This window comes from Calliopsis andreniformis, unplaced genomic scaffold, assembly GCF_051401765.1.
Source record: "Calliopsis andreniformis isolate RMS-2024a unplaced genomic scaffold, iyCalAndr_principal scaffold0076, whole genome shotgun sequence".
Taxonomy (NCBI): Eukaryota; Metazoa; Arthropoda; class Insecta; order Hymenoptera; family Andrenidae; genus Calliopsis; species Calliopsis andreniformis.
This window is the reverse complement of record NW_027480485.1, coordinates 577,883-589,834: the sequence shown is the minus strand read 5'-3', so window position 1 is coordinate 589,834 and position 11,952 is coordinate 577,883.

The window sequence follows — 11,952 nt, the reverse complement described above, 5'->3', positions numbered from 1 at the left end:
TCAATCCACAATCGTCAATTCTCAATCCTCAATCCTCAATCCTCAGTCCTCAAACCTCAATCCTCAATCCTCAATCCTCAATCCTCAATCTTCAATCCTCAACACTGAAACTTCTGTCGTCAATCCTCAATACTCAATCCTCAATCCTCAATCCTCAATCGACAGTCTTCAATCCTCAATACTCAATCTTCAATCCTCAATCCTCAATCCTCAATCCTCAATCCTCAGTCCTCAATCCTCAATCGTCAGTCTTCAATCCTCAATACTCAATCTTCAATCCCCAAACCTCAATCCTCAATCCTCAATCCTCATTCTTCAATCCTCACTACCCAATCTTCAATCTTCAATCATCAATCCTCAATCCTCAATTCTCAATCCTCAATCCTAAGTCCTCAGTCCTCAAACCTCAATCCTCAACCCTCAGCCCTGATCCTCAACCCTCAATCCTCAATCTTCAATCCTCAATCCTCAATCCTCAATACTCAACCTTCAATCCTCAATCCTCAGTCCTCAATCCTCAATTCTGAATCCTCAACCCTGAATCCTTAATCTTCAATCCTCAGTCCCCAATCCTCAATCTTCAATCCTCAATCCTCAATCCTCAATCCTCAATCCTCAACCTTCAATCCTCGATCCTCAATCCTCAATCCTCAGTCCCAAATACTCAATCTTCAATCCATAATCCTCAACCCTCAAGCTTCAATACTCAATACACAATCTTCAATCCTCAATCCTCAATCCTCAGTCCTCAATCCTCAATCTTCAATCCTCAATACTCAATCTTCAATCCTCAATCCTCAATCCTCAATCCTCAATCCTGAATCCTCAATCCTCAATCTTCAATCCTCAATACTCAATCCGCAATCCTCAATCCTCAATCCTCAATCCTCAATCCTCATTCTTCAATCCTCAATACCGAATCCTCAATCTTCAATCCTCCATCCTCACTCCTCAATTCTCAGTACTCAATCTTCAATCATCAATATTCAATCTTCAATCCTCAATCCTCAGTCCTCGATCCTCAATCCTCAATCCTCAATCGTCAATCTCCAATCCTGAATACTCAATCCTCAATCCTCAATCCTCAACCCTCAATCCTCATCCTTCAATCCTCAATACCCAATCCTCAATCTTCAATCCTCAATCCTCAATCCTCATCCTTCAATCCTCAATACCCAATCCTCAATCTTCAATCCTCAATCCTCATTCCTGAATTCTCAATCCTCAATCCTCAGTCCTCAGTCCTCAAAACCTCAATCCTCAACCCTCAGCCCTCATCCTCAATCCTCAATCCTCAATCCTCAATGCTCAATCTTCAATCCTCAATACTCAAATTTCAATCCTCAATCCTCAATACGCAATCCTCAATCCTCAATCCTCAATAATCAATAGTCAGTCTACAATCCTCAATACTCAATCTTCAATACTCAATCCTCAATCCTCAATCCTCAATCCTCGATCTTCAGTCCTCAATACCCAATCCTCAAACTTCAATCCTCAATCCTCAATCCTCAACACTCGATCCTCAATCCTCAATCCTCAATCCTCAATCCTCAATCCTCAATCCTCAGTCCTCAGTCCTCAATACACAATCTTCAATACTCAATCCTCAATCCTCAATCCTCAATCCTCATTCTTCAATCCTCAATACCCAATCCTCAATCTTCAATCCTCAATCCTCAATGCTCAATTCTCAACCCTCAATCCTCAGTCCTCAGTCCTCAAACCTCAATCCTCAATCCTCAATCCTCAATCCTCAATCTTCAATCCTCAACACTCAAACATCAGTCGTCAATCCTCAATACTCAATCCTCAATCCTCAATCGACAGTCTTCAATCCTCAATACTCAATCTTCAATCCTCAATCCTCAATCCTCAATCCTCAATCCTGAGTCCTCAATCCTCAATCGTCAGTCTTCAATCCTCAATACTCAATCGTCAATCCCCAATCCTCAATCCTCAATCCTCAGTCCTCAAACCTCAATTCTGAATCCTCAATCCTGAATCCTCAATCTTCAATCCTCAATCCCCAATCCTCAATCTTCAATCCGCAATCCTCAATCCTCAATCCTCAATCCTCAATCTTCAATCCTCGATCCTCAAACCTCAATCCTCAGTCCCAAATACTCAATCTCCAATCCATAATCCTCAACCTTCAATCTTCAATACTCAATACTCAATCTTCAATCCTCAATCCTCAATCCTCAGTACTCAATCCTCAATCTTCAATCCTCAATACTCAATCTTCAATCCTCAATCCTCAATCCTCAATCCTCAATCCTCAATCCTGAATCCTCAATCCTCAATCTTCAATCCTCAGTACTCAATCTGCAATCCTCAATCCTCAATCTTCAATCCTCAATCCTAATTCTTCAATCCTCAATACCGAATCCTCAATCTTCAATCCTCAATCCTCAATCCTCAATTCTCAGTACTCAATCTTCAATCATCAATATTCAATCTTCAATCCTCAATTTCTCAATCCTCAACACTCAATCCTCAGCCCTCAATGTTCCAGCCGCAATAACTAATCCACAATCTTCAATCCTCAATCCTCAATCCTCAATCCTCAATCCTCAATCCTCAATCCTCGATCCTCAATCCTCAATCCTCAATCGTCAATCTCCAATCCTGAATACTCAATCCTCAATCCTCAATCCTCAATCCTCATCCTTCAATCCTCAATACCCAATCCTCATCCTTCAATCCTCAATACCCAATCCTCAATCTTCAATCCTCAATCATCAATCCTGAATTCTCAATCCTCAATCCTCAGTCCTCAGTCCTCAAATCTCAATCCTCAACCCTCAGCCCTCACCCTCAATCCTCAATCCTCAATCCTCAATCCTCAATCTTCAATCCTCAATACTCAAACTTCAATCCTCAATCCTCAATACGCAATCCTCAATCCTGAATCCTCAATCGTCAGTCTTCAATCCTCAATACTCAATCTTCAATCCTCAATCCTCAATCCTCAATCCTCAATCCTCGATCTTCAATACTCAATACCCAATCCTTAATCTTCAATCCTCAATCCTCAATCCTCAACTCTCGATTCTCAATCCTCAATCCTCAATCCTCAATTCCCAATCCTCAATCCTCAATCCTCAATCGACAGTCTTCAATCCTCAATACTCAATCTTCAATCCTCAATCCTCAATCCTCAATCCTCAATCCTCAATCCTCAATCCTCAATCCTCAATCCTCAATCCTCAATCCTCAATCCTCAGTACTCAATCGTCAGTCTTCATTCCTCAATGCTCAATCTTCAATCCTCAATCCTCAATCCTCAATCCTCAGTCCTCAGTCCTCAAACCTCAATCCTCAACCCTCAGCCCTCATCCTCAATCCTCAATCCACAATCTTCAATCCACAATCCTCAATTCTCAATCCTCAATCCTCAATCCTCAGACCTCAAACATCAATACTCAGACCTCAGTCCTCGTCCTCAATGCACAACCCTCAATCCTCAATCCTCAATCTTCAATCATCAATATTCATTCTTCAATCCTCAATCCTCAATCCTCAATCCTCAATCCTCAATCCTCAATCCACAGTCCCCAAACCTCAATCCTGAATCTTCAATCCTCAATACTCAATATTCAATCCTCAATCCTCAATCCTCAATCCTCAATCTTCATTCCTCAAACCTCAATCCTCGATCCTCAATCCTCATTCTTCAATCCTCAATACCCAATCCTCAATCTTCAATCCTCAATCCTCAATCCTCAATTCTCAATCCCCAATCCTCGATCCTCAGACCTCAAACACCAATACTCGACCCTCAGTCCGCGTCCTCAATCCACAATCCTCAATACCCAATTCTCAATCTTCAATCATCAATATACAATCTTCAGTCCTCAATCCCCAATACTCAATCCGCAACACTCAATCCTCAATGTTCAATCCGCGATACCCAATCCTCAATGTTCAACACTCAATACTCAATCCTCAATCCTCAATCCTCAATCCTCAATCCTCAGTTCTCAATCCTCAATCTTCAGTCCCCAAACCTCAATCCTCAATCTTCAATCCCCAATACTCAATCTTCAATCCTCAATCCTCAATACTCAATCCTCAATCCTGAGTACTCAATTGTCAGTCTTCAATCTTCAATACTCAATCTTCAATCCTCAATCCTCAATCCTCAATCCTCATTCTTCAATGCTCAATACCCAATACTCAATCTTCAATCCTCAATCCTCAATCCTCGATCCTCAATCCTCAATCCTCAATCGTCAACCTCCAATCCTGAATACTCAATCTTCAATCCTCAATTCTCAATCCTCAATCCTCAATCCTCACACTTCAATCCTCAATACCCAATCCTCAATCTTCAATCCTCAATCCTCAATGCTCAATTCTCAACCCTCAATCCTCAGTCCTCAGTCCTCATACCTCAATCCTCAATCCTCAATCCTCAATCCTCAATCTTCAATCCTCAACACTCAAACTTCAGTCGTCAATCCTCAATACTCAATCCGCAATCCTCAATCCTCAATCGACAGTCTTCAATCCTCAATACTCAATCTTCAATACTCAATCCTCAATCCTCAACCCTCAATCCTCAGTCCTCCATCCTCAATCGTCAGTCTTCAATCCTCAATACTCAAATCTTCAATCCCCAATCCTCAATCCTCAATCCTCAATGCTCATTCTTCAATCCTCAATACCCAATCTTCAATCTTCAATCATCAATCCTCAATCCTCAATTCTCAATCCTCAATCCTAAGTCCTCAGTCCTCAAACCTCAATCCTCAACCCTCAGCCCTCATCCTCAATCCTCAATCCTCAATCTTCAATCCTCAATCCTCAATCCTCAATACTCAATCTTCAATCTTCAATCCTCAGTCCTCAAACCTCAATTCTGAATCCTCAATCCTGAATCCTTTATCTTCAATCCTCAATCACCAATCCTCAATCTTCAATACTCAATCCTCAAACCTCAATCCTCAATCCTCAATCTTCAATCCTCGATCCTCAATCCTCAATCCTCAGTCCCAAATACTCAATCTTCAATCCATAATCCTCAACCCTCAATCTTCAATACTCAATACTCAATCTTCAATCCTCAATCCTCAATCCTCAATCCTCAATCCTCAATCTTCAATTCTCAATACTCAATCTGCAATCCTCAATCCTCAATCCTCAATCCTCAATCCTCATTCTTCAGTCCTCAATACCGAATCCTCAATCTTCAATTCTCAATCCTCAATCCTCAATTCTCAGTACTCAATGTTCCATCATCAATATTCAATCTTCAATCCTCAATTTCTCAATCCTCAACCCTCAATCCTCAGCCCTCAATGTTCAATCCGCAATAACTAATCCACAATCTTCAATCCTCAATCCTCAATCCTCAATCGTCAGTCTTCAATCCTCAATACTCAATCTTCAATCCTCAGTCCTCAATTCTCAATCCTCAATCCTCGATCTTCAATACTCAATACCCAATCCTCAATCTTCAATCCTCAATCCTCAATCCTCAACTCTCGATTCTCAATCTTCAATCCTCAATCCTCAATTCTCAATCCTCAATCCTCAGTCCTCAGTCCTCAATACACAATCTTCAATCCTCAATCCTCAATCCTCAATCCTCAATCCTCATTCTTCAATCCTCAATACCCAATCCTCAATCTTCAATCCTCAATCCTCAATGCTCAATTCTCAACCCTCAATCCTCAGTTCTCAGTCCTCAAACCTCAATCCTCAATCCTCAGTTCTCAGTCCTCAAACCTAAATCCTCAATCCTCAATCCTCAATCCTCAATCGTCAATCCTCAATCCTCAATCCTCAGTCCTCAATCGTCAGTCTTCATTCCTCAATGCTCAATCTTCAATCCTCAATCCTCAATCCTCAATCCTCAGTCCTCAGTCCTCAAACCTCAATCCTCAGCCCTCAGCGCTCATCCACAATCCTCAATCCTCAATCTTCAATCCACAATCGTCAATTCTCAATCCTCAATCCTCAATCCTCAGACCTCAAACATCAATACTCAACCCTCAGTCCTCGTCCTCAATGCACGACCCTCAATCCTCAATCCTCAATCTTCAATCATCAATATTCATTCTTCAATCCTCAATCCTCAATCCTCAATCCTCAATCCTCAACCGTCAATGTTCAATCCGCAATACCCAATCCTCAATCTTCAATCCTCAATCCTCAATCCTCAGCCCGCAAACCTCAATCCTGAATCCTCAACCTTCAGCCCTCAGTCCTCAACAATCAGTTGTCAATCCTCAATCCTCAATAGAATATCATCAATTCACAGCTTTCAATACTCAATACTCAACCTGCTATCTTCAAATCTCTATCCACAAACATCAATTCTCATCACTCAACCCTCAACACTCAGTCCCCAATCCTCAATCTTCAATCCTCAATCCTAAACACTCAGTCCCCAACCCTCAATCTTCAACCCACAATACTCAATATTCAATCCTCTATCCTCAATCCTCGATCCTCAATACTCAATCCTCAATCGTCAATCTCCAATCCTGAATACTCAACCTTCAATCCTGAATCCTCAATACTCAATCCTCAATCCTCATTCTTAAATCCTCCATACCCAATCCTCAATCTTCAATCCTCAATCCTCAATCCTCAATTCTCAATCCTCAATCCTCAGTCCTCAGTCCTCAATACACAATCTTCAATCCTCAATCCTCAATCCTCAATCCTCAATCCTCATTCTTCAATCCTCAATACCCAATCCTCAATCTTCAATCCTCAATCCTCAATGCTCAATTCTCAACCCTCAATCCTCAGTTCTCAGTCCTCAATCCTCAATCCTCAATCCTCAGTTCTCAGTCCTCAAACCACAATCCTCAATCCTCAATCCTCAATCCTCAATCCTCAATCCTCAATCCTCAATCCTCAATCCTCAATCCTCAGTCCTCAATCGTCAGTCTTCATTCCTCAATGCTCAATCTTCAATCCTCAATCCTCAATCCTCAATCCTCAGTCCTCAGTCCTCAGACCTCAATCCTCAGCCCTCAGCGCTCATCCACAATCCTCAATCCTCAATCTTCAATCCACAATCGTCAATTCTCAATCCTCAATCCTCAATCCTCAGACCTCAAACATCAATACTCAACCCTCAGTCCTCGTCCTCAATGCACAACCCTCAATCCTCAATCCTCAATCTTCAATCATCAATATTCATTCTTCAATCCTCAATCCTCAATCCTCAATCCTCAATCCTCAACCGTCAATGTTCAATCCGCAATACCCAATCCTCAATCTTCAATCCTCAATCCTCAATCCTCAATCCTCAATCCTCAATCCTCAGCCCGCAAACCTCAATCCTGAATCCTCAATCTTGAATCCTCAATCTTCAGCCCTCAGTCCTCAACAATCAGTTGTCAATCCTCAATCCTCAATAGAATATCATCAATTCACAGCTTTCAATACTCAATACTCAACCTGCTATCTTCAAATCTCTATCCACAAACATCAATTCTCATCACTCAACCCTCAACACTCAGTCCCCAATCCTCAATCTTCAATCCTCAATCCTCAACACTCAGTCCCCAACCCTCAATCTTCAACCCTCAATACTCAATATTCAATCCTCTATCCTCAATCCTCGATCCTCAATCCTCAATCCTCAATCGTCAATCTCCAATCCTGAATACTCAATCTTCAATCCTGAATCCTCAATACTCAATCCTCAATCCTCATTCTTAGATCCTCAATACCCAATCCTCAATCTTCAATCCTCAATCCTCAATCCTGAATTCTCAATCCTCAATCCTCAGTCCTCAGTCCTCAAACCTCAATCCTCAACCCTCAGCCCTCATCCTCAATCCTCAATCCTCAATCTTCAATCCTCAATCTTCAATCCTCAATACTCAAGCTTCAATCCTCAATACTCAATGCTCAATCCTCAATCCTCAATCCTCAATCGTCAGTCGTCAATCCTCAATACTCAATCTTCAATCCTCAATCCTCAATCCTCAATCCTCAATCCTCAATTTTCATTCCTCAATAACCAATCCTCAATCTTCAATCCTCAATCCTCAATCCTCAATTCTCGATCCTCAATCCTCAATCCTCAATCGTCAATTCTCGATCCTCAATCCTCAGTCCTCAGTCCTCAATAAACAATCTTCAATCCTCAATCCTCAATCCTCAATCCTCAATCCTCATCCTTCAATCCTCAATACCCAATCCTCAATCTTCAATCCTCAATCCTCAATCCTGAATTCTCAATCCTCAATCCTCAGTGCTCAGTCCTCAAAACCTCAATCCTCAACCCTCAGCCCTCATCCTCAATCCTCAATCCTCAATCCTCAATGCTCAATCTTCAATCCTCAATACTCAAACTTCAATCCTCAATCCTCAATACGCAATCCTCAATCCTCAATCCTCAGTAATCAATAGTCAGTCTACAATCCTCAATACTCAATCTTCAACACTCAATCCTCAATCCTCAATCCTCAATCCTCGATCTTCAGTCCTCAATACCCAATCCTCAAACTTCAATCCTCAATCCTCAATCCTCAACACTCGATCCTCAATCCTCAATCCTCAATCCTCAATTCTCAATCCTCAATCCTCAGTCCTCAGTCCTCAATACACAATCTTCAATACTCAATCCTCAATCCTCAATCCTCAATCCTCATTCTTCAATCCTCAATACCCAATCCTCAATCTTCAATCCTCAATCCTCAATGCTCAATTCTCAACCCTCAATCCTCAGTCCTCAGTCCTCAAACCTCAATCCTCAATCCTCAATCTTCAATCCTCAACACTCAAACTTCAGTCGTCAACCCTCAATACTCAATCCTCAATCCTCAATCCTCAATCGTCTGTCTTCAATCCTCAATACTCAATCTTCAATCCTCAGTCCTCAATCCTCAATCCTCAATCCTCGATCTTCAATACTCAATACCCAATCCTCAATCTTCAATCCTCAATCCTCAATCCTCAACTCTCGATTCTCAATCCTCAATCCTCAATCCTCAATTCTCAATCCTCAATCCTCAGTCCTCAGTCCTCAATACACAATCTTCAATCCTCAATCCTCAATCCTCAATCCTCAATCCTCATTCTTCAGTCCTCAATCGACAGTCTTCAATCCTCAATACTCAATCTTCAATCCTCAATCCTCAATCCTCAATCCTCAATCCTCAATCCTCAATCCTCAATCCTCAATCCTCAATCCTCAATCCTCAATCCTCAGTACTCAATCGTCAGTCTTCATTCCTCAATGCTCAATCTTCAATCCTCAATCCTCAATCCTCAATCCTCAGTCCTCAGTCCTCAAACCTCAATCCTCAAACATCAGCACTCATCCTCAATCCTCAATCCACAATCTTCAATCCACAATCCTCAATTCTCAATCCTCAATCCTCAATCCTCAGACCTCAAACATCAATACTCAGCCCTCAGTCCTCGTCCTCAATGCACAACCCTCAATCCTCAATCCTCAATCTTCAATCATCAATATTCATTCTTCAATCCTCAATCCTCAATCCTCAATCCTCAATCCTCAATCCTCAATCCACAGTCCCCAAACCTCAATCCTGAATCTTCAATCCTCAATACTCAATATTCAATCCTCAATCCTCAATCCTCAATCCTCAATCTTCATTCCTCAAACCTCAATCCTCGATCCTCAATCCTCATTCTTCAATCCTCAATACCCAATCCTCAATCTTCAATCCTCAATCCTCAATCCTCAATTCTCAATCCCCAATCCTCGATCCTCAGACCTCAAACACCAATACTCGACCCTCAGTCCGCGTCCTCAATCCACAATCCTCAATACCCAATTCTCAATCTTCAATCATCAATATACAATCTTCAGTCCTCAATCCCCAATACTCAATCCGCAACCCTCAATCCTCAATGTTCAATCCGCAATACCCAATCCTCAATGTTCAACACTCAATACTCAATCCTCAATCGTCAATCCTCAATCCTCAATCCTCAATTCTCAATCCTCAATCCTCAGTCCTCAGTCCTCAATACACAATCTTCAATCCTCAATCCTCAATCCTCAATCCTCAATCCTCATTCTTCAATCCTCAATACCCAATCCTCAATCTTCAATCCTCAATCCTCAATGCTCAATTCTCAACCCTCAATCCTCAGTTCTCAGTCCTCAATCCTCAATCCTCAATCCTCAGTTCTCAGTCCTCAAACCACAATCCTCAATCCTCAATCCTCAATCCTCAATCCTCAATCCTCAATCCTCAATCCTCAATCCTCAATCCTCAGTCCTCAATCGTCAGTCTTCATTCCTCAATGCTCAATCTTCAATCCTCAATCCTCAATCCTCAATCCTCAGTCCTCAGTCCTCAGACCTCAATCCTCAGCCCTCAGCGCTCATCCACAATCCTCAATCCTCAATCTTCAATCCACAATCGTCAATTCTCAATCCTCAATCCTCAATCCTCAGACCTCAAACATCAATACTCAACCCTCAGTCCTCGTCCTCAATGCACAACCCTCAATCCTCAATCCTCAATCTTCAATCATCAATATTCATTCTTCAATCCTCAATCCTCAATCCTCAATCCTCAATCCTCAACCGTCAATGTTCAATCCGCAATACCCAATCCTCAATCTTCAATCCTCAATCCTCAATCCTCAATCCTCAATCCTCAATCCTCAGCCCGCAAACCTCAATCCTGAATCCTCAATCTTGAATCCTCAATCTTCAGCCCTCAGTCCTCAACAATCAGTTGTCAATCCTCAATCCTCAATAGAATATCATCAATTCACAGCTTTCAATACTCAATACTCAACCTGCTATCTTCAAATCTCTATCCACAAACATCAATTCTCATCACTCAACCCTCAACACTCAGTCCCCAATCCTCAATCTTCAATCCTCAATCCTCAACACTCAGTCCCCAACCCTCAATCTTCAACCCTCAATACTCAATATTCAATCCTCTATCCTCAATCCTCGATCCTCAATCCTCAATCCTCAATCGTCAATCTCCAATCCTGAATACTCAATCTTCAATCCTGAATCCTCAATACTCAATCCTCAATCCTCATTCTTAGATCCTCAATACCCAATCCTCAATCTTCAATCCTCAATCCTCAATCCTGAATTCTCAATCCTCAATCCTCAGTCCTCAGTCCTCAAACCTCAATCCTCAACCCTCAGCCCTCATCCTCAATCCTCAATCCTCAATCTTCAATCCTCAATCTTCAATCCTCAATACTCAAGCTTCAATCCTCAATACTCAATGCTCAATCCTCAATCCTCAATCCTCAATCGTCAGTCGTCAATCCTCAATACTCAATCTTCAATCCTCAATCCTCAATCCTCAATCCTCAATCCTCAATTTTCATTCCTCAATAACCAATCCTCAATCTTCAATCCTCAATCCTCAATCCTCAATTCTCGATCCTCAATCCTCAATCCTCAATCGTCAATTCTCGATCCTCAATCCTCAGTCCTCAGTCCTCAATAAACAATCTTCAATCCTCAATCCTCAATCCTCAATCCTCAATCCTCATCCTTCAATCCTCAATACCCAATCCTCAATCTTCAATCCTCAATCCTCAATCCTGAATTCTCAATCCTCAATCCTCAGTGCTCAGTCCTCAAAACCTCAATCCTCAACCCTCAGCCCTCATCCTCAATCCTCAATCCTCAATCCTCAATGCTCAATCTTCAATCCTCAATACTCAAACTTCAATCCTCAATCCTCAATACGCAATCCTCAATCCTCAATCCTCAATAATCAATAGTCAGTCTACAATCCTCAATACTCAATCTTCAACACTCAATCCTCAATCCTCAATCCTCAATCCTCGATCTTCAGTCCTCAATACCCAATCCTCAAACTTCAATCCTCAATCCTCAATCCTCAACACTCGATCCTCAATCCTCAATCCTCAATCCTCAATTCTCAATCCTCAATCCTCAGTCCTCAGTCCTCAATACACAATCTTCAATACTCAATACTCAATCCTCAATCCTCA